The sequence below is a fragment of the Akebia trifoliata genome, chromosome 12 (assembly GCF_017979445.1).
Source record: "Akebia trifoliata isolate Shusen 1 chromosome 12, ASM1797944v1, whole genome shotgun sequence".
NCBI lineage: Eukaryota > Viridiplantae > Streptophyta > Magnoliopsida > Ranunculales > Lardizabalaceae > Akebia > Akebia trifoliata.
The window spans coordinates 15,739,129-15,763,791 of NC_141386.1; the positions used below are offsets into that span (position 1 = coordinate 15,739,129).

Below are 24,663 nucleotides of genomic sequence, written 5' to 3' on the forward strand. Positions count from 1 at the left end.
TCTTTGTCGATGCTTTCAACTATATTATTCTTGACCGTTAAACTTTGACTTTGAAGTTCACCATCGACTTTATGTCTTGATTTATTTTGGTGCAATCCATCCATATATCCTTATGAGATCATGCAAGAAATATTGTTGAATTTCTCAAGTAAGCTTACTATTTTCTCATGTTCTCCTGAGGATAACGTATCACCAATTTGCACTTTTTGAGTGTATTCTTTAATTTCAATATTTATCAAATTTGGTCAGTGAGCTTTAAGTCATTTCTCATGTTAGATTTTATATTCACATCATTATTGCACACAGGATAATCAAAAGCTTCTTTATTTATTAGAATAAAAAATAACATAGACTGACATACCTGACTAAAGCCTAAAATTAACAATGACTAACTGAACTCAAAGACTGACGCAACTGAAGAAAAAAAATTAAAAAGATTTTAAAAAAAGACAACATCATTCTGAATGGAGGGACACAATTCTAAGGTCTATGCCACTTCGGTTATCTTCGATGGATGACTTGAACTTGCCTGCTTTTACTATCTCTTCATATTCCGATTCAAGTCTGTCATATGTTGGATAACCCGTTGCTTCAATAATCTTTATGTTCTTTAGTTCTGCTACTACCTTAGGGTAATTGAGCTCATTCTGGCCTAGAGCGAACGCACTATTAAACCAATTGGGTGAATGAAGGAAACTGGGTCAACTGATTCAGATTTGGAAATGGATATTAAGTTTAGAGTAGGAGGGGGTTGATTTTGAAAAGTAAGTAAATAGTTAATCTTAACATTGGGAGTAGCAGGAGTGGGAATGGTGACTTTTCCTTGCTCAATAAGGTCTTGGATAGTATGCCGGAGAGTAATACACCTGTCAAGAACATTACCAGGCATCTGATGGAATTCACAAAATTGCCCATTATCCATGTTTGGGGGAAGAGGATTAAGCAAAGGCTTAGGTTGTAAAAGTGTCAGCAATCCTCTTTTCATCAACCCTTTGCCAAAGAGGGGCATCTGTAGACACCCTATTTTTGTATTTGTCTGATTAATCAACTCGTCAACCCGATTGCAACAGTTCCCAATGATGGATGTTTATTCCAATGCTTTATTTGTTACTAGATATGTTTCAGAAATTCAGATGAGGTATTTCGAACTGATAAAACTATAGAAATCACACTATGTTAGAAAAATATAACCCCAAAAACGTAGAAATAATCATTTTGTCGACAAAAAGAAGCTTTACGATAAAAATCACTAAAAATGACCAAATTACCAAAATACCCCTAACCTCAAAAATATCCCTAGAGCCTACATTACGCTTAGGAAAACCCTTTCAAACACATAAAACCCTTTCACGACCATTTCGCACAAAAAATTTCATAAATGACACAAACTAATATTCTCATCGAGTTTCATATGAAAAATTGATTCCAAAACATCTTGGAACATTGAAAAAACGACTTAAAATGCAAAAATTCCTCTCCGAGGGCAAAACGATAATTTTAAATTTTTAATAATTAAAATTTTCGAAATTAATAATTAAAATATTAATTAATGTAAAGTGAAATCGTAATTAAAATTAAAGTTAATCAAGTAAGACTAAAATCAAAATCTTAAAGTCAATCAAATAAGACTAAAGTCAAAAGTAAAGTTAATCAAGTAAGACTAAAGTCAAAATCTTAAAGTCAATCAAATAAGACTAAAGTCAAAAGTAAAGTCAATTAAGTAAGACTAAAGTCAAAATTAAAGTCAATCAAGTAAAACTAAAGTCAATATCTTAAAGTCAATCAAGTAAGACTAAAGTCAAAATCTTAAAGTCAATCAAGTGAGACTAAAAGTCAAAACCCTAATAGAATTCTAGTTAAACAATAACTCTATTTAAAACAATTCAAATTAAACTATAACTCTATTTAAAATAATTTTAATTAAATTATAACTCTACCTAAAACAATTCTAATTAAATTATAACTCTATTTGAAACAATTCTAATTAAACACTAACTCTACCTAAAACAATTCTAATTAAACACTAACTCTATCAAAACAAGCACTCAAAAAAATCTATAAATAAGGGGTCTCTACAACCTATTTTTCTCATCAAAAAATAAATCCTAGAAAAAGTAAGTCAAAAAGCTTCCCTAGCCTCCCATAAACCTTAATTTTGAAGTCCCAACTCCTCACCTAACATCCATACCCCAACTTTAGCTCAAAAAATAATTATAAGCTTTTCAAAAATACCCAAAAATCCAGAAAAAAAGAGTCAGAAGATTTAGATCTAAGAAGAAAGTACTTCGTTTTGGAGATCTGAAGCAAATTCGGTGATAGAATGAAGCGAGGAGTGTTGTACGAAGAACTATTTTATCAGATCTGAGGGAACAAGACCGTTGTCTTCGTAAATGTATATATTTCTTATTTTTTAACGATTAGGTTTTTTTAGTAATGTAGTCTTATTTGGAAATTAGTAGAGACTGGCATTTACCGGGCAAGGTTGGTGCCTAACACCTTCCAACCCCATAATGTGATCCCCGGACTCAGTATTTTTTTTTGTAGTAGATTAGTTGCTACTTTTTATCCGTTTCGAGTCGATATTCGATTCCTAGACCATAATAACTAGGTGGCAACTCCCAAACCTCGAAGGTCTAAAGTGAATCCATGCACCCCGCGGATCGAGGGAGCTTTCAGTGGCGACTCCGCTGGGGATTATTGAGGATCAGACTTGAAAAACCCCAAGTATGGGAGCATTATTAGGATGACCTAGTTTTTTATTATTATTTAGATTGACTTATTTATTTATTTATTTGTGTGGCTTGATTGTATATGATTTTAGGTATTGTATTTTTTTTTTTCAATTAAGGGTCACTTTTTAATGACCCCTAAATAATGAAGATTAAAATTGACATATGAAAAAGATAGAATGATGAAGGTTGGGATAGCAATGTTAAAAACGTTTTTACAGAACATTCTAATAGGAATTAAGTCTGGGCACCTGTTAATAAAACGTAGATCTCATCGAGTAGATTAATTTAGAACCTAAATTCACTCAATTTCGTTATCGGGAGCCTTGGATATCATCGATGCAAGTTCGGATTAATCTGTAAATCTGGAATTATTGCTGAATAAAGGTTGGGACAATAATGTTAAAATATTTTTACAGAACATTCTAGTGAGAATTATATCTAGGAACCTATTAATAAAACGTAGATCTCATTGAGTAGATTAATTTAGAATCAAAATTCACTCAATTTCGTTATCGTGAGCCTTAGATATCATCGATGCAAGTTCAGGATTTATCTATAAATCTGGAATTGTTGCTGAATGAAGGTTGGGACAACAATATTAAAACATTTTTACAGAACATTCTAGTGAGAATTAAGTCTGGGCACCTTTTAATAAAATATTGATCTCATCAAGTATCACTCAATTTCGTTATCGGGAGCCTTGGATATCATCGATGCAAGTTCGGATTAATCTATAAATTTGGAATTGTTGTTGAAAGAAGATTGGGACAGCAATGTTAAAATGTTTTTATAGAACATTCTAGTCAGAATTAGGTCTAGGTACCTATTAATAAAACGTAGATCCCATCGAGTAGATTAATTTAGAACTTGAATTCACTCGATTTCATCATCGGAAGCCTTAGATATCATCGATGCAAGTTTGGATTGTATTTTCCTAATTCACAGAAAATCCAAATTTATCTAGTGTTAGCACAGTTAATGTTCTTGATTTATTTTGTGAGAGCAAGCTCATTTGGCACTAGGATCTTTCTCTTTGATTTTCTTTCGGGATGTGTTTCTAGTTTTTTTTTTTAATTTATAAAAAAAAAGGGTTCATCACTTCTCATCTCAACAATTATCATTCTATTATCAATATAACATCTATTGGAATCTCGATTTATTTTGGATCACCCAAAAGTGATCATTGATTGGACTATAAAATTATAAAAATTATGTCTATTGCAATGTTTGGTTTTGATAAATTATTTTATGCCATATTCATTGATTGATTTGTCATTGATATATACATGAAATGTGTATTGAACCATATAAATATGTTTTTAATCTTTCTCGATCAATGTATACATTTTACTTGTATGGTTTAATACATTTACTTGTATTGGTTTTGTTGGACACATAGGTCCATTTGTTTGGAAAAGACTCCGGGCACACCCCATCCTGTATTGCACACACCACAAGCACGTTTACTATTTTGCACGTTTGCATGTCCCAATATAGCCAACATGGCACTATTACGTGGTCCAGTCTCTTCGGAGATGCGACGTCATTCATGAAAATCACAACTCCAGTCACATACCTTAGGGTATATCAAACTAGGGCATTAGTACCATCTGATCATGTGACTTTGAAAGATATATTGATGCACCCAGGCTGGAGTGACCTGAGCCTTTAACCTATTGTAAGCCTCACGGTCACATGTCTCATTTGCCAATGTAATACTAGTACGTAGTCGGTCCCCTTGTGGGATGCCAAACTATTTATTAAAGCTACAACTCTTGACTAGTACACATAGGTATATCAAAGATGATCCAAGTACATCAGTTACACTTCTTAGTTAAAATCAGTGCCTAAGCGAGATCCTGCTCCTGTGTACTACGGTACTAAGAGGATAGACAACTTCTATTCTAGAAAAGAGGTGATTTAAGAGTGCCTTTGCTCAAGCATCGCGCGCCAACTCTGATTTGGGGATTAAACTGGCTGTTTTTGACTTCAGAGAAGTGAATTGGAGTTTTAGATTATCACCTATACGGTATATCAAACCAAGTCATCACGTATCGAGAGGTATATAGGTGTACTTAGGCAAGGGTGGCTAGATAAAAATGCATTGCACATAATAAGCTTAGAGTCTAGAAACCACCCCTATAAGTCACGACTCGAACTTATCGTGGGTGTTCCCGAGTTGTTTATTGAATAGGACCTTGTGAATGATGAATGTATGTGAATGATGAGATCAGAATATATGGGAATAATGAGATTAGAATGTATGGTTGTCTTCAAGGATTAAAGTTTTTTGTTTTACCTGATTAAAATGGGTGCACCGACCCAATAAAGAATTCATTATTTGCAATAATTCATAATGACCCAGTCCATCTCGATCCAACAATCATGATGGGTCAGGCCATTTAAATCAAAATGGAAATCAAAGTCTTTTCTAATTCGAATTTCAACCCATCTTTAAAAAAAATGTTTTCCAAAAGGAAAGTATTTTCCAGAAAAAAATGTTCTCTAAAAAAGTGTTTTCCAGTGGTAGTGTTTTCTAGAAAAAGTGTTCTTTAAAAAATATATATATTTTTCAGAAAAAATGTTTTTCAAAAGAAAATGCTTTCCAAAAGAAAAAAGAAAGAAGAAAAAAATTATCTATTTTTGCATGAAAAATTTTTGAAATATGTTTTTTACAAAAAAAAATCTATTTTTTGTATGGACCTTGGAAAATTAGCAAAATATGTTTTTCTAAAAAGAAAATGATTGCAAAAAATAATTAGATTTGTGAAAATTATTATTCAATAAAAATAGTATTTTTCAATAATTTTCAAGAGTGCAATAAAATTATTTTCTTTTTGAATAATCATTGAATGGATGAATTGTTTAATGGATTGGTGCACAGAATTCAATAAAATCTCAGGAATCATTAAAATGTTATCAATGGGGTAACACTGAAACTGGTTAAATTCACCTTTAATGAGGTTTAAGGGTTATCATTGTACCTAAGCTCAATCATCCATTATCTAGCTAGGATTGCAAGTCCGGTCAGTTAGAATAAACGTCAGTACCAAGTTAACAGTTAGAAATAGTCTTAGAATTTCTCAATATCATCCAGTTGTTCCCTGAAGATCACCGTGCCTCAATTATGTTGGTTTTAGGCAATGTCTTAGTCCTCAGTCCTAATCAAGCCTGTTGTGGGTAGTTGTCTTGAGTTTTCATGAGTTATTTGAGTTAGCTCGAGTCCAATTTTTCAATGTCATATTTTCTTTAGATCGAGTCTACTATTTTTCTATTGAGTCAAGTTAATTTGTCAAGTCTATAGAAGTGTTTGTCGTCCCATCTGAATTTGATTGGATAAAAAAAAATTTTGAATACCTCGAGCATATTAACGAATTAACTAATAATCTGGCTTCAAGGATATATTTTTCCCCTGAACAAAAAGATAAGGGTCGGGCTCAACAACTTTCAATCAGAAAGCAAAGGTCATTGAACCTTAGAACAAAAAATAATTTCCAAGAAATTCAGATAGAAACTATCATATCCCTAGAAGAACACGAGGGGATAGTGAATTTACTCAGAAATTTTAAAAGACTTGTTCGTGTGATCATATGAGGGCATGTTAGGTACAAGCTTGGGTGTTGTTCAACATAGAATAGATACTCGTCTATATCGATGGAATCAAAGAAGATGTTAGAAAATATATTATTGCTATCCCCACTAGATCTCTAGTTGAAAAGTTCATTTAAACACATGTTATCAGTCGATATGGGGGTACATTTTGAGCTGATCTCTGATAATGGGTCGTACTTTAAAGCTTACGTCATTACTCCGTGTTCAAAATTCGGGATTCGACATCAAAAATCATCTCCCCACATTCTCAGACTAATGGAAAGGTTAAAACAGTCAATAAAAAAAATCTCAAGATAATCATTAGGAAAATGTGTCAATCGCATTAGGATCCGTCAGAGAAGTTACCATTCACACTATGGGCCTAGTAGTCTTCCATTGGGGTTATTCTTTACTCTCTAGTATATGATATGGAAACAGAGTTAACAGTTGAAATGGAAATCCCGTATCTCAAGGTCTTGATAGAAAGTCAATTGTTAGAAACAGACTGGGTTCGTCAACAGTATGAAGAAATAAACCTGATCAAAGAAAAACAACTTAAAAGTTCTGTATCAAGTGTAAACTTATCAGAGAAGAGTCACTTATACGTTTGACAAGAAAATCAAAGTTCGCCACACTAGGAAGCATAGAAAAATATGTCCCCTCTCTCCTTCGTTCTCTGTCCTCCTCGAACGGTTTCTTTCTACTCTACTGTTATGGCTGATATTGCTTACTAGGCTTCACTATAGTATGTATTACTTTGCTCTTTTCGGCCAAATTTTGGGGATAATCTTCTGAGCAAATATGTTTTTCTGCTCTTTCGAACAACTCGCTTAATGTTTCTAGTCTCTTCTTCACAAAAGACCTAAATAACCCTAAGCTAGATGGCAAAGAGTTTTTCAATGCCACCATTGTCATTCTCTTGTCACAGCATCTTTAAGGACATCGCTCATTCCCGCAATCTCCTAGTAAACTCTCAGAGGCTTTTTCCAAACTATATCCTCATGCTTAGTAGTACATCTACATCTCCGCCACTCTTTTCTATTGCCAATGTAACGTGTTGCAAAGGCAGTACAAAGCTCCTCAAAAAAGCTATTGATCCACATGGAAACTTGTTGAACCATGTTAATGCATTCCCCTACAAGCTAAAAGGGAACAGTCTACACATCAATCATTCGTTTCCTTCCCACAAGGCAAACATTTATCGAAAGTGGAAAATATGTTCCACCAAGTCTTTCGTCGCTGAGTAAGGGGTGAAGTGTGACGACATAAAAAATTTTAGAATTTCTTTTACCAAGATCTCTATTACAAATGAAGACTTTTGAATTCCCTTGATAGCTTGCGCTACCGTTGTATCAATATCAGCATTATTCATCGTCTCCTTCTCTTTCATGATCATCTCTTTGACCTCCTCTCGAGTTAAACCCATTACGGGCTCTACTCGAGTAATTGCACTAAGATCTTATTTCCATCATTTTCTTGTCGGGATCAATAGTTGAGCGGTCTTGATGGTTGCTAGTTCTCGAGACGCTGACTCAGGTTCCGATTCTGTTCGACTAAGTCATCCATTTTTTTCTTCATTTCTTCTTGTTGCTTCCTCATGGCTTCTAGAATTACCAAAAGTTGAACATCAATGGTTGGTGCCATGGGTGGGGGTGCATTGACTTCAATAGTTCTTGTGGATCTCACCATTATTTTGACTGAATTTAATATGTTATTGGTTTCCCACAAACAGCTCTAGTTTTGTGTGGTTAGAATCCGGTGAATGGTGCTGATGAACTCTGCCTCAGGGATTCGAAGTCACTCATGTCACCTCCCTCCTCGTGTCGACATGGTACCTACCAAAAACTCTTCGATACTCAGACCTCCAATCCACCAAAAGATCCATTTTTCTGTATTAATTGTGTTATTTATGGATCCTTGCTGCAAACCATGGTTTCTCCTTCTTGCGGGCGATGATCTCGAGGAATTTCCTGATTCTATGGATCCACCAATGGAATGGGGATCTTCTAGATTGGTTACACTATACTAGGGAGATCTCTTCCAAGATCTTTGTGCTTAACATGCGCATATCAGGATTATGGGTATTTTTTTATCAGATCTGCTCTGTTTGGCAGATCATGTCTTATTTAGTGTTGTGTTGCCCTTCTAGCCAAACTAGGGAGATTTCTGCTTTGACCTGTCCTGTTGTTGGGTAGCGCCCGCATACTGATTTACGCATGGTGCCACTTAACTGGCCTGGACACGCGTACGGCTCAGATAATTATTCAGTTATTTTCCTTTACACCCCCCCCCCCCATTTGGGAATAATGGAAATGGTTTAAAAAATTCAAAATCTCAATGATCAAAAATCTAATTTTTTTGGGTTCAAGAATAAAACGTGGACTTCGGCGTTTTAGACAAATTTTCAATCCTCGTTTTCTTTGACCTCCCTTCGATTTAAGCTTAAAAAATTATATGAGATCACATCTCATTTGTTGAGACTTTCATTTTCAAAAACCCATTTTATGTTTGAAAAATTTTGAAAAAAAAAATCACATTTTCAATACTTAACCAAATTTTCATAGCTTTTAACTATTTATTATTTTATCGCGGTTTCTAAGTCTTTTCTAGTCAACCAAGACGATCATACAGAATTGATTGATACTTTTGAATTACAAATATTTTTAAAAAAGTATATACTTTGATAAATATTTAGGAATATTGATGATTGATAAATAAATTGATGGATGAATGGTGAGAACTTATGCTCTCCCATGATTGAATGGGATAGTGACTCCAGAGATATGATAAATGGATGGATATATTGATAGATGGATGGATGAATATCTTACATGTTCCTACGACCACGTGGAGATATGATAGATAGATGTATTAATAGAAATGACTGTAGGGCACTACTATTGCTTGTATTTTCGATAAAAATAACAATTTTATATATGTAACAAAACAAAATATTTTGTTCACTAGTAAAAGGTTATAGAAAGCTTAGAAAGAATGATGTATTGCTATATTTCCAAAAGTGGCAGAGTCAATATAGGATAACACTTAATATTATATACTCTAATAGTATGGGATACCTTAAAACCTAATATAGCTTATGAGATCTGAGAATATCTTATCTTCTTCCTGATGAATATTGTGCGTAAAGGTGCTACGACTAAAATAGTATAGGTTAATACCCCAACTGCATGGTTGTAGAGAAGTAGTAAAATCTTGGGAGTCCAAGGTCGATCCACGGGGATTGTGTAAAAATTAAAATAAAACAGAGATAAGGTGGAAGAAGATTTGACCTAAACTATTAAAAATATGATTTTCCACACTTTCGTATGGAGCAAAAATTAAAATTAAAAAGTACTAAGGCATCAAAGATCTAATAAAAAATCACAATTTTATTCATTCAATATTTTTTCTTGCTTAGGTTTGAATAAAGATTTTCCCTAATCAGATGATATAACAATCAAACCAAAAACTATTTTCTAAAATATTTTGAAAAATATAAAGTTGACACGTGTTGCATATTCACATACCATAGGAATTCCTTAAGTAATCTATGTAACAATCATCCACAATAAATCAAGATAAAATTTCAAGTATTCAATGTGATGACAGTTGACAAAAACTCAAAAAGAATTTATAGATATATAATTAACTCCCCTTAAATCAATAAAAAAATATATAAACATTAATCTACCATTGTTGATGGAAATAAAATTACAATCTTTCGAGTTTCACCATTAACTCTAGATAGGATTTAGCTAACAATCTCCATAGACGAGTCCATCAAAATTATTGAATAAAAAACTTAGAAAAATAAACTAAAAAAAATTAAAGAAAAATTAAAGAGAGAGAAAGAGGGAGATTAGAGAGAAAGATTGGAGAAGAAGAAGAAGAAGAAGATAATTAGAAGTGTAGAAAAAATAAATAAATGTTAGAAGAATAGAGAAAAATAGAAATCAATTCAAATAAAAGGTGAGATGTATGGGAGGAGAGAAAATTTAACATGCGGAGAAAAGAAAAAGAGAAATAAAAACAAGAATGATATGGAAAAATGTATGGGATCTTTTAGAATAAGACAAAATATAAAAGAATTTTATTCTTTTATGAAAAAGAATGTGTAGAGATTCCGATTTAAAAAAAATTATTTCTTAGAGAGGAATCGAAGAAGAGTGTTATTAATTACTTAGATCCAATTATTCTTAGTGGATTCATCATCTCTAACGTTTTAATCCATGTTTTCCAAAGCTTTTTAATTTCGTGTTTTTTAGTTTGAAACTCAAATCTAGTTTAAATTCTTTAAAAACTATCCTTTGATTTCTCTTGAACTTTGGAGTTTTACATATCGTAATTTTGGACTCAACTCTTGTTTGCCAAGCCTTTAAGGTTGTAGATGGAAATAACCAATCAATTATTTAGATCATACACGTGTCCAGGTCGGTTGAGTGGTACCATACACAGATCAGTATACGGGCACTGCCCAGCAGCAAGTCAAAGTAGAAATCTCCCTAGTCTTGCTAAAAGGGCAGCACATCACCGAATAAGACCTAACTTACCGAATAGGGTAGGCCTAGTCAAAGAATACCTATAATCCTAATATGCGCACGTCAAGCCTAGAGATCTTGGAGGAGATCTCCTTAGTATAATATATCCAATCTAGAATCCCCATTCCATTAAAGGATCTAAAAAATCAGAAGATTTCCTAGGATCACCCCCAGTGAGAAGGGAAAATCTTGATTCGTAGGAAGGATCTATAATTAACACGATTAGCACAAATGAAGGGATCTTTTGGCAGATTGAAGGTATAACCAGTTGATTAGATTATTCCTCTACTTCTCCCTCTTCTTCTCTAACTTGAGCGTCGGAGAATTTTTGACAAGTACCATACTGGCACAAGGAAGGAGGCGACGGAATTGATTTTAGTCCTATGAGGTAGAGTCCATCAACACCATTCATCGGATTCTAACCACACAAATCTGGCATTGTCTATAAGAAACCAATAGTATATTGATTTCAATCAAGACAATGGTGAGATCTAGAAGAATCACGAAGTCAATGTACCCCCACCCGTGGCACCAACCATTGATACTCAACTCTTGGGAATGTTTGAAGTCATGAGGAAATAGTAAGAATAAATATAGAAAAAGATGATAACTTAGCCAAACATAATCGAAACTTGAGTCATTGTCTAAAGAACCAACAGCCACCAAGACAAGATCTTCCACTTTGAGATCCTTAACCTCCTGTTGAAGATGATCACGTTTCAAATACAGAATGAAGTTTTCAGCCATTGATCCCAATGGGGGAAGGATAGATAGAAGTTGCCACTAAAACTACTCAAGCAGAACAATCGATAGGTTTGACTATGAAGAAGACAGTGAAGAATACAGATATTGGCACAGTGGCAGCACAAGTTATCAAGAGAATTCAAAAGTCTCCCTTTACAGTAAAGATCTTGGTGGGAGAAATTTTGAAGAAGTTTATGCCACCATGTTTCACCCCTTATTCAGGTACAAAAGACCCAGTAGAGCATTTATTCCATTTTTGACAGATACTTGCTTTGTGAGAAGGAAATGAAGGATTAATGTGCAGGTTGTTCCCTTCTAGCCTGTAAGGAAACGCATTAACATGGTTTCATAAGTTATCATGTGGATCAGTAGCTTCTTTCGAGGAGCTTTATACTGCCTTTGTAACACAGTACATTGGCTATAGAAAAAGTGACAGAGATGTAGATGCTCAGCATGAGGATGCAATCTAAAAAAAGTCTCAGAGAATTTATAAGGAGATTTAGGGAAGAAGTGATGTCCCTAGATAGTTGCGATAAGAGAACGGCAATGGTGAAGTTCAAAAACTCTTTGCCATCTAGCTCAGGGTTTTAAGTGAGATGTTCGAAAGAGTAGAAAAATATATTCGATTAAAAGATGATCCCTGAAATTCGATCGAGAAGAGCAAAGTAATACATGCTTTAGTGAAGTCCAACAAGCATCATCAACCACAGCAGCAAAGCAGGAAGATACCGCTTGAGCAAGATAAGGAGCAGAGGAGAAAGGGGACATATTTCTTTATGCCCCTAACGAGATTTTATCGCTCATTGCAAATAAACCTTATTTTTAGTACCCGACGCCACTTTCTCCAGATTAGATAAATCAAAATGAGTAATACTGTGAGTATCACAAGGTATGGGCACATACCACTAAAAGATGCCAGGCCTTGAAAAGGTTTCTATAAAGGGTGGCAAAGCAAGGTAAACTATGGGACCTATCCAAAAGACAGAGGGAGAATCCACCCGAAAATAAGAATCAAATGCTTGATTAGCCACCTGTTGAAGGATAGGATAGAAGGGCAGTAGTTATACATTTTTTCCTTAAGCAAGAGAGTAGAAGACCAGACCTGAACAGGGCTGATGAAATATTCAAGAAGCGACGAGTATAGCACCTGGCTCACGTCTACAAAACATGAAGTGGGCCCACAAAGCAAACAAAGCCCTATAGAGAGCAGACCGTGGCTTTCACGAACAACGATCCGGAAGGGGTAGTGAGAACCATTATGATGCACTGGTGGTAACCCTCCAGGTGGGCACCTTCACCCTCAAGAGGGTGTTGATCGATAGTAGCAGTTCTGTCGACATTTTGTGTGCTTCAGTCTTTCTAAAGATGGATCTTAGTAGAAATGTGCTCGCCCCAACAAGAGTCCCTTTCATTGGGTTTTGATTGACCATATTTTTAGTTATCAATAAACCCTATAGAAGATTGTAGTAAAGTGATTTGTAGGGTATCGTTATTGGCCGGGGATTGCGGGTACTCCTATTCTAAAGAGTCATAACAAATTTTAGTTAGTTTAATTAACAAGTTAGAAACAAACATATTACACAAATTTAAGGAGTTTTCAATTTTGGCGATTCGGATTTAAAAAAAATAAATAAAATAAAAATAAAAATTAAAGAAATAAATATTTACAATTGATCTTCTTCTCTCACAATTTAGAAAATCAAATTCATTAAATGACTAATCAAATTGCTTTAACATAGACAACGAATTTTATGCCTTAATTATATATCTGAATTGAATCAAAGTGCAAGCCTAAAGAGATCATGCATCTTATAAATTCCTTCTTAGATAAATCCTAGGGTTTTGAAAAAGTCCATCACCTAGTTATTTTGATTAAGCAATCAAGTTAACACTCAGCGTATCCTTACAACTTCTTAAACAAACCATTAAGATCAAAAGGAATTATGATTCAATAACCTACTCTTCAAACCTATGAAAAAGTCCATGGCTAAAGAACATGCAATTTTTAGATCACAACTATTGTTCATAGTTTTTACCACTTTTAAATCATACTCCAAATCAATTAGGTGATTAGAGATACAATTATGGCTTCAATGACTGTTAATATCAAAGTTTTCAATATGACCAAACTGAAAATTCAGCATACATAATTAAAATTCACTGATTCATGTGTCTACATATCACCAATCCGAAAACATCAATTAATGAATCTGAAAGTCACTAACTCATTGAATTAAATATTTCCAAACTAAGAATCCAACAAGATGTTCTTTAATCCAATAGCAACCAGGGTTGAAATAATAAAAATAAATAAAAGTCATAAGGGTTACACTTTTTAACACAACCAAAGAAGTTTGAGATATGTTGATGGTGATGTTCCTCAAGGCGATGATGTTGATGATTGAAAACGAATACAAGCAGCAACTTCTCCTTCTTCTTGGTAGCAACTGTTGGCCCCTAGTTCCCCAAGTTTCTAATTCTTCTTCTTCTCAAGAAAAGATTAAAATCCAAAAAATACAGAAAGAGAGAGAGTTGAGAGAGAGAGATAGATCTCCTTTTAGTCTCCTCCTTTTTCTTTTTTTCTTCTATCCGTTCCTTTTTTTTTTTTTTTCCTCCTTAGAAGCCTACAAAATCTCCTAAAAATATTCTAAATCTTATCCTCCAATAACAATATCAAAATCTGACTAATTAAGGAAAAATTATTAAAAAATAAAGTCCTAATATAATTAGGAATGTGGTATTTTCAGTTAGAATTTTCGTGCACCAAATTTGGAGACTTTCGAAAATACACCGAATTAAATCCTTGTCCAATTCGTGTCAAATCCGCGTCAATAGTGTACGTACAGTAACTTCAAATCCGATTTTGACCTTGATACAGCCATTATCTCTCAAAACTCAAAACATGAAAGTTGCAGATCGTTTTCTTAGAGTTCCACAGCATTTTGAATCATCTCAATCGGAGTTCGGATGAGAGAGTTATGTATAAATTACAAAGCGATGTCGAAACTGTCCAAAATCGCCAAATTAATTTCGTTTTGCACTTAACACCTCCATTTGCATCCTAAATCAAAATAAAAGAATAATGAGTACATTTAGACACAAAATATGTGTAAAGGACTAAATATTAAAGGATAAAAACATGACATTTTGCATTCTTATTAGGTTTGACGGGAGAACAAACCAACCATGGGGAGAGATAGTCTTGCCCGTGTAGGCAAAACCAATGACTTTGGTTCAGGGTTGTTGAAGCAAGATCCCCATACAATGCCATCTTGGACAGGTGGTGAACACATGAGATGAGGGCCGTTCCTTCAACATATTACCAGGTCCAAAGGTTCCCAATACCGTAAGGGATGTGGGATATACGAGAGGATCAGGTGGCAGCCCAGGTGTGCATAGTGGATAAAAAGGAGCTCTCTAAAGAGAACGTTCAACAATAATAATTATAATGAGGGGAAATTGAGCTTGGAGAACTCCCATACAAAGAGAACGTCCAAATGGTGGATGTAGGGAAAAGTAGGCAGATCAGGGAAGGAGTAGAATTGGCATCAAAAAACCTGAAAGAGCTAACGAGCTGCCTAATGAGGAACCAAGATATTTTTAGAAGAGATGTCTAGAATCAACCTAAAAGTGATCTACCACCACTTGAACGTGGAATCATCAATCAATCCAATAAAACATAAACCAAGGAAATTAGCACCACTGTTCAGAGAAGTAGTAAACGATTAGGTGAGCAAGCTAATCAGAGCTAGGTTTATCAGGGAAGTGTAGTTTCCTAATTGGATAGTGATAATTATAGTAGTGCTGAAGAAAAATGGGAAAGTAAGATTTTAAATTGACTTTACAAATCTAAGCATGGCCTGCATTGAAGATAACTTTCCTATGCCAAGGATATACCAGTTGGTGGATGCGATTTCAAGCCATGAAAGGTTGTCTTTCATGGATGGCTATTTAGACTACAATTAAATATAGTTTGACCCAACAAATCAAGAGAAAACAGCCTTCATTACTGAGCAAGGGCTTCACTATTACAAAGTTATGCCCTTCGGGTTGAAAAACGAATGAGCATCTTATCAAAAACTGGTAACAGAACTCTTTAGAGATTTGGTAAGGAAGACTGCAGAAGTATACATTAATGACCTGTTGATGAAGAGTAAGAAAGAAAGAAGATCACGTTTTTTATTTAAAAGAGATCCTTTCACAAGTGAGAAAGGTTGGGATGAAACTCAACCCAAAGAAGTGCATTTTTTTACTAATTTCAGGGAAGTTCTTGAGCTACCTGGTTACGAAAAGAGGTATAGAAGTCAACCTAAACTTGGTCAGAGCACTACTAGAGATGCCCTCCCCAAAAATGCAAAAACAAGTTCAGAAGTTAGTAAGAAGGATAGCAACCCTTAATAGATTTATTTCTAGGTCTTCAGATAAATGCAAGCCACTTTACCAGCTATTATGAAATAATACCAAGTTAGAGTGGACGGAGGAGTGTGGGCAAGCCTTCACAGAGCTCAAGAAATATCTAAGCAGACCACCTATACTTTTCAAAATAGAAGTAGGAGAAGAACTATGATTGTACCTAGCTATTTCAGAATGCATACTCAGTTCAATCTTAGTCAGGGTTAGGACAGCGACAGAACAGCCTATATCTACTTCTTAAGTAAGACCTTCACCAATGTAGAAATACACTATTCCATAATCGTGAAGATAGGATTAGCTTTGGTTTACACGACTTTGCGTCTGAGACTGTATTTTCAGGCTCACCAAGCACAGGTCATCACAAAGTACCCCTTAAAGTCTATCTTAGGAAAAGATGGAGAGATTGGGTAGAATGGCAAAGTGGGTTGTATAGCTAGTTGAGTTTGGACTTCAATACAAGCCCAAAGTTTCGTTAAAAAGCCAAGCAATAACAGATTTCTTAACAAACTTTCCAGTGGAGGCAAAAGCAGATCTATTGGTAGAAGATCTGAAACATGCTGAAGAAGGGCAATAAGTGAACAACCATCCAGGATGGAGAGTCTACATGGATGGACTTTAAACCTGAAAGGATCGGAAATAGAAGTGGTACTGATCACTCTTGACGATTCTAAGATAGAGAAAAAAATCAGACTGGGATGCAGAGCATCAAATAACGAAGCGAAATATGAGGCAATGCTGCTCGACCTCAATTTATTAGCAGGGCTGGGGGTAACTAAGACTACAGTCTATAGTGACTCACAGCTAGTAGTAAATGGGACATTTAAAGCAATAGATCCTAGGATGTAGTTTTATTTGGAGAAAATTAGGTCTGCCATACTTCAAGCTAGGGAAGTCAGAATAGAGCACATACCAAGGATAGATAATAGACATGTAGATGCCCTAGCCTTCATAACCTTAATGTTGGTAGGACAAGACATGAAAGAATTGCCACTAGGCTACCAGGAAAGACATGTAATAGACGAATCAGAATTGGTCAGTGTGATAGCTGTTGTAGGAGATCAACGGTGGATGAACTCGATTTTCACCTTCCTGTAGTTAATAATGTTGCTCGACGATCCAAAGGAAACAAGATGCGTAAAGAGTAGGGTAGAGAGATACACTATCTTAGATGGGAAATTGTACAAGAAGTCAGTAGAAGGGCCACTCCTACATTACCTAACATTAGAAGAGGCAAAGGACGTGTTGAACGAGATCCACGAAGGAGATTGTGAGAATCATTCAATGGCAAGGTCTTTGACCCACAAAGTACTCTCTCAAGGGTATTTCTAGACATATTTACAAAAAGACGTAGCTCTATACATCAAGCATTGCTACAATTACCAAAGACATGGGAGAATAATCCGACAATCAATAGTGTAGCTCAATTCCCTCATCAGCCCTTAGTCGTTTGCGCAATGAGGGATTGATCTAGTAGGCCCGCTGTCCAGGGAACCAAGTAACCTAATTTTCTTGTTGGTAGCAACATATAACTTTACCAAGTGGGTAAAAGCATTCCCTCTAGTCAGAATACTCCAATAGGAAGTTCAAAAGTTCTTATGGGAAAACTTAATATATTGATTTGGTCTGCCACACATTACAGTCTTAGATAATGGGAAACAATTTGCAGGGGAGCAAATCAAAGATTTTTGTAGGGAATAACACAGGTATTTTCTACACCACAGTATCCACAAGGAAATGGACTGGTTGAAGCAATAAAGAAAGTACTAATAGACATACCAAAGAAAAGGTTGGGAGAAGCAAAGGGAAGATGGACAACGGTCTTGCATGGCATACTGTAGGCCTACAGGATAACTGTCAGAACCTCCATCGAGATGTCTCAATTCATTATGGTCTATGGAATGGAGGCGGTGATACCAACAAAGAATAGCTTCCCTACAATAAGATCAAGAATAGTGCAGACTGACCAGAACCACCAACAGATAATTACAAAATTAGACTTGTTGGAAGGAAAATGAGAAGCAGCTCTGATAAGACGATAGAGTTATCATTAGAAACTACAAAGTTACTTCAATAAGAGAGTCTGCCACAAGTAATTCAAAGAAGGAGACTTAGTGTTTCGAAGAGTATTTCAAAACACAAAAGAGTAGAATAATAGAAAGTTGGGTCCTAGCTCGGTCATACAGAGTAGCAAGAGTAGGCCATAAAGGAGTATATTACTTGGTTACAATGACCGATCAAGAACTGCATAGACCATGGAATATATGTATTATCAATAAATAAATATTTTTTTATTGTTAGTAGCTTGTGCGCAGATTTAGCACTAAAATTGGATCCCATCTAGATCTAGACCTACGTGGGTCTTCTTTACCTTAATTGGCAGGGGAAAAAGCTGGTAGGGGTCCTACTCTAACGAGAGTAATTTAGCACTAAAGTTGGATCCCACCTGGATCTGGGCCTACGTGGGTCTTTTCTACCTTAATTGGCAGGATAAGAAGCTGGTCGAGGCCCTACTCTAACGAGAGTAATTTAGCACTGAAGATGGATACCAACTGGATCCGGGCCTACATAAGTCTTCTCTACCTTAAATAGTAGAGTAAAAAGCTAATCGTGGCTCAGCTCTTACACGAGTAACATAGCACTAAAAGTGGATCCCACCTGGGTCTGGACCTACGTGGGCCTTCTCTACCTTAATTAGCAGGATAAGAAGTTGGTCGGGGTCCTACTCTATCATAAGGTCAAAAGCACTGAAGATGCATCCCACCTAAATCTGGACTTACGTGGGCTTTCTCTGCCCTAATTGGTACAATAAGAAGCTGGTTAGGGCCCTATTCTGCCATGAGTATAATAACACTAAAGAAGGACGCCACCTAGGTTCGAGCCTACATGGGTCTTCTCTGCCTTAATTAACAAAGTAAGAAGCTGGTCGGGGCCTTATTCTAACATAAGTAATATAGCACTGAATTGGGCTCTTCCAAGAGTTTGGTCTTCGCAGCTCTCCTCTGGCTTGACAAACAGAGCGAAGAGTTGGACGACTATGCTCTGTCATGAGTAATAGAATGCAAAGATTGGTTTAGCTGAAGTAGATTCTTGAAGCTCTCCTTTACGTATGGTAAGGAGAAGAGTGTTGAACGACTGCAGTTTAGCTTAGAAGCACTAGAGAATTTCCCTTTTGGGAACAGAGATGAGCATTATACAATTATGCCTTGAAAGCATTAAGTTATATGCTACATAACATTGAGTTAGAGCATTCTTAAAGGACAATAACTCAAAAGTACCTCCCCAAGTACATAAAGTTGTACCATACACTACATGGTCATTTACAAAAAGGTTCCACCTAAGTAAAAATTACTTAAGGTAGAACCTGGGGGGAAGAGGCAACAAGACATAAAACATGTGCAACCCAAACATTGCGAAAAAATTAAAAGTTAGTGTTAAAGGCATAACAATGGTTAAGTACGTAGCACAGAAGCAGAAGTAAAATATATTGCTAAAATTCAAGAACAACGTATAAGCACGTAGCATAGAAGCTCAAGTAAAGTATATTGATAAAGTCCAAGAACAATAGTTGAATGCGTAGAACAGAAATGTAAGTAAATCATTTTGGTTAAGTTTAAAAAGCAAATTATTAGATTGTGTATACATTGTAAATAGTATGAAAATAGAACTATAGTTGATGTGAAAACAAAATTTTCTAATTAATGGTAAAAGAAGGACAAGAAAGATCCCAAAAATGGGATAGTACAAAAAATACCAGCAAAAGCAAATACAATAGAAACCAAGGAGCATATCTTCATTCAACAGCAAATGACTAGTTGGCAGAAGATGAAATATCAACAGTAGGATTCGAAGAATGCCTCATCTTGATCGACGTCGATAATGGGGACAGGAGACAGGTCACTGGTCTGAGCAGGTGAACTGTACGCTCTGGCTTGGTCCAAATCTATGGTTTGTCCAACCTCCATAAGTTGACCAGGGACCCGATCTAGGACAGCAACGGGGTTCCCCTCCTCATCTAGTTGGAAGGGTGGAACTCGCCCATGGTCACCAAACCAGCTAAAGATCTCCTTGACAAGAAAACCCTCAGGGCCATAATAATCCTCCTTGTCTTCTTCATCTTCCTCCTCTTCATACTGAAGTCGAGCAGTCTCAAAGTCTTCATGAAAGGCCTTAGTAGAAGCTTTTCCCAATAGTCTCCTAGTCTCAGCCTCATCTTCCTTGGTCTAATCTACCCTAGCTGTCTCAATACCAGCCCTAAAGAAGCCCAGCTCAAGATCTTTCTATCGTACCTTTTCTTGGAGATCCGCTAGTTCTGCATCTCTCTTTTATACTATTTTCTTATAATTGGGCAGCTCTATTGAAAAATACCCTGGAGATCTGCCAGCTTCTTATTGGTAGCTTCCAAGTCTAAATTTTCCTTGGAAAATTGGGCCAAGTTAGCCTCCATCTCCTTTTTAGCCTCTTGGAAAAATTGGCTAGAGGAGGCCTACTCAGCCTGGAGTAGAGTAATGTTTTCCTCATGCTCTCTAGTCAAAGTAGCAACTAGTTCTCTACTTCATTCCATTTCAGGAAGGACAAAGTACCATAGGCGTTGGCCTGCAAAAAGAATAGAACAATTAAGAAAGTAAAACATGAAAAGTAAGGAGTAGTATGGCAAGAGCAGAGAATTACCTGATAAAAGCCATGAACAAACTAACCGAAGCCTAATTTAGCATTGGCCCAGTCTGCAACATCCCAATCCTTAGGAGGAATGGAGTGGGAGAGCAAAGAAGCAACAATGATAGGGTTCCTAACCCCACAGCTTTTATTGTAAACATGATCATAACAGGGCCGAAAATCATTATTCTCATTTCCATCCTGGATGAAGGCCCCACAACCCCTCTAAAAGAATACAACTTCCTCTATAGGAGTCTTGAGGTGACTGGAACCTTCTTGGTCAGACTCCTTTGGAGGGAAAGGACTCCTCAAACTTTTTCTAATCAGCCTGCACCACTTGCGCGACTAAAGTTCAGGTATAGGGCTGTGCTCCCTAATGGTGTCCAAACTCTGCAACGTTTGAGCCTAAATCTCCTCAGGAAGCTCAATAGGAGCAACATCCGAAGCAACAACAACAATAGAAGTAAAAAATAAAAGAATAGGTAAAAGTAAGAGCAATCTGCTCTCCACTCACTAAGGTGGAGCCACGAGGGGCAAGATTCTTCTTCTTCTTCATCTTATCCTATTCAAAGGGTAGATTATCCTTAATGGCAGGGGAGAATGAGAAAATGAACTCTGAGAGGTCAATGTTCATGGAAACAAAATACCCTAAGGGAATTGAAGGGGAAGGGACACCAGAAATAGAGGCAAAGGGAGAAGGGAGATCTTTCGAGATCTGTTCAACTGATCATAAGAAGCCTAACCAAAATAAACCCATCATGCAAGTGGCCGAGGCAAAGAGGGGAAGATAGATCTGATTTCCCTCTACCACCCCCTCAGCAGCTCTGGTTTGGAGGCATGTTGCCCCTAGCCTCTTATCTTTGGATGTTTTACGCTGTTCTTTCTTAACCTCAACACTAGAAAGGGTAGAAGAATCTGTAGAAAAAAAGGAAAGCAAAGTTAAAATCAAATTTAGTTGCATACAGAATTGAAGAGTGAGACACGATCAGGTATCTAAAAACCAATTTTAGCCTGGAAGGTCTGAGGGACTCTAAATCCCTTATGAGGAATACTAGGAGCAAACTCTCAGTTCTCAGAGACAATTAAAGGGTCCTTGTACCACCTTTTCTCCGTGTGCATTACTCCGTGATGGCTCGATTTCCTTCGCTCCTTACCTGGGGATTTTGGTCCCCAGAATACTGGCCTCCTTTTCTTTTAGTTCCCCCATGGTTCCCCAATTCTTCTTCCCTTTGCTATCTCAGGCGATCGTTCTCCCTTCTGAGTTCTTGTATTTCCTCCGATTGATAATTCAGATTTCACTGTAAATCTCCCCTGAACTGTGTTAAGAACTGTTGAATGTCCAATGCCGACAGATTGTCTTGCTCACCTTAGGCATGCCCTTCCTCCATTGCTGCCCAATCAACATTTCCTGCAACTCCCACATTGTCCGCCCTTGCTGCCATTCTTCTACCTCTATTCCTAGTGTTGGCCATGTGTACGTCGTGTATCTACCTGTCGTTCGCACAGACGACGCCAATTGTGGAGGTCGTTTTTGTGATGATTTAATGACAAAAATCGAGCCTCGATATTTACCCAAGTCCTTAAAGCCCACGTTCACAGTTTCACTCTCAGATCGATTTTTTTCCTTAAAAAGCAGAGCCTCCAATACCAAAATTAGATTTGTTAGAGAATTTTACATAATTTTTCCTATCTTTATGTTAAGATTCCATACCTTTGTTAAGTATCTCTTCCCCTATTTATAGAGTGCCCACTTTCCTTTTTTTCCGTTATATTCTTATCCCCTTTCCATATTTGAAAAGGTAAACGCTTGATTCCTTGAAGATAGGAACTTCCTTAAGATAATGCACCCAAATCCCAAGAATCCAGGGATTTGTTGGCCTTATCCTCCAGGATTGCTAATCGTTTAGATCACGCCCAACCTATGTGGATTCGAAAGCAGAAACAATCGGACCATTCGAAGTGTATGACACTCTTCCGACTCAATCTACTTTCTCTTGTGTTTGACAGATTTATTCCTCTACAAACATATTTGCTTCAAAAATGGGAAACATCTCCCCTAACTCAACCTTGTTTTATTTTATTGGTCATTAAGAGATGTATTATTGCTTCATGTAATCCAACGTAATTATGTTCCCCAAAAAGAATTCTTTGTTCGAAATATGGTGTGTGTGTAGTGTACATTCTTAAGGGTAAATAAATAATTTCATACTTTAAAAAAAAAATTATTTTTAAATGGGTTCGGTCATCGGTGAGCATTTTGAGTGTGCAAAGTGGACGACCCAAAATTGAGTGTCTCATCAGGTATTTTCACAGGGGATATTATTTGTCTCTCCACGCGTTGATGGAAGGAGTTCAAATCGTACTGGGATTAGACTTGGGTGGGTAGTTGGTGGTGAGTGGGTGTTGTGTCAGTCCTGCAGTGATCATAGTAGGCGGCCATAGGTAGAAATATGGTTTTGATCGAGTCAAAAACATTGGTGGATTGTTACCACGTGTCAAAAATCAGTCAATATTTCTGATCGTTTCAAAGTTGAAGTTGACTATTTTGACAAATAAAAAAAAGTTGACTATTTTGTACAAATTTGTTCAACAAGGAGAATCCCTAAGTTTCAATTTATTAAATGATGGGGGTTAATAAAGGGCAGTTCAGTCATTGGGAAAGCTAATATGGGAAACTAATTATTCGATGTCGATATGGTTGAGGCACTCTAAACGAGTTACATTTAAGCATCCCCTTAGATTTATGTCCTTTTTTATGTTTTCAAAAAGACAGATACAGCCATGAAATTCGTTCACAATGACACCATAATACCATATCTATCCAGGCTGGTAAAAAAACTTTGAAATGAGCAGCCGGCTTACACGTGGCATTTTCAACATGTATTTTAAATTTACAATCATTGACATTATCAGTCGTTGTGTTATGAATTTTGTCAGCGGTGGATATTTTCGCATAAATTATATCACTGACATCTCCTGTTGGGAATTTTAATTTTGAAATGATCAAAATGACCATTTAATTGAAAAATTAGCAAACTTTAAATTATTCCATTACCTCTCTAAATTTTAAAGTATTCTTTTTTAATACTAATTAATGAATGGTATACCGTGAATTAAAGAAAGAGAGATTTACGGGGACAGACTTATTTATTGTAATTTTTTTATTTAAAAACTCCCTATTTTATCAAGTTTGTTACCCAACAAAATTTTACTTTATGAATCAAACTAGTTTAATAAGATTTCAAATCATACTAAGTGTCTTTGGGCCTACATGTATTATCAAATTGACAATGCAAAACTACATATTTTCAAATTTTATGAAAAAATCAGATTAAAAAGAAGAAAACATCGAAAATAATAATAATAATAATAATAATAATAATAATAATTCTTTTATGACTTAATTGAAGGTGTTGAAAATGAATGGCTATCAAATTCTCAAATTTAAATCTAAAATTCCACGGTGAAAACTAACTTCTTTTTTTCAAAGTTCTAAATTTTTTTTGTTCTTTATAACCTTGTCACATTAAATCATGTTTACCAGACACAAAAAAGTTGAAGCAATTTAAATCCACTATAAATATGTTGAGTAACAAATTAACAACATCAATTCGAATTTTATGACGTGGATCCCCAAATTCAAGGTTTGTTGGGTAACAAATTTGATAAAGTGGGGTTTTGTGGGTTACAAATTTCATAAAGGTTCCCTTGGAATTATCAGAACTCTAAGAGAGTTTTGTAATAAAAATGCAATAGGTTTGTTGGGTAAATCTCTTGTAAAAAATTTGCAATAATTTTAATATGCGGTTGGTCTTGTAAATTATTATTATTATTATTTTAATTTAGTTGTTTTCTGATAGATTCACCTCAAACATAATCACCATTACCTCATAATAATGTACTGTATAAGTATTTTTATAATTTTATAGTATAATTAATGTAATTTTAGGTCAATAATACTCATCATTATCTTACTTATATCATAAAAGACT

The 24,663-nt window shown here is 35.7% G+C and overlaps 1 long non-coding RNA gene across 1 annotated transcript; it reads right to left on the reverse strand.

Moving 5' to 3' along the window:
• Positions 1-19,544: 19,544 nt before the first annotated feature.
• On the reverse strand, positions 19,545-22,134 carry LOC147388941 (uncharacterized). Its single transcript, XR_015170409.1, has 3 exons — positions 21,774-22,134; positions 20,687-21,586; positions 19,545-20,611 (listed from the first exon to the last, which is right to left on the reverse strand). It is a non-coding gene; the product is annotated as an uncharacterized LOC147388941 (long non-coding RNA).
• Between the last annotated feature and the right edge of the window lie 2,529 nt (positions 22,135-24,663).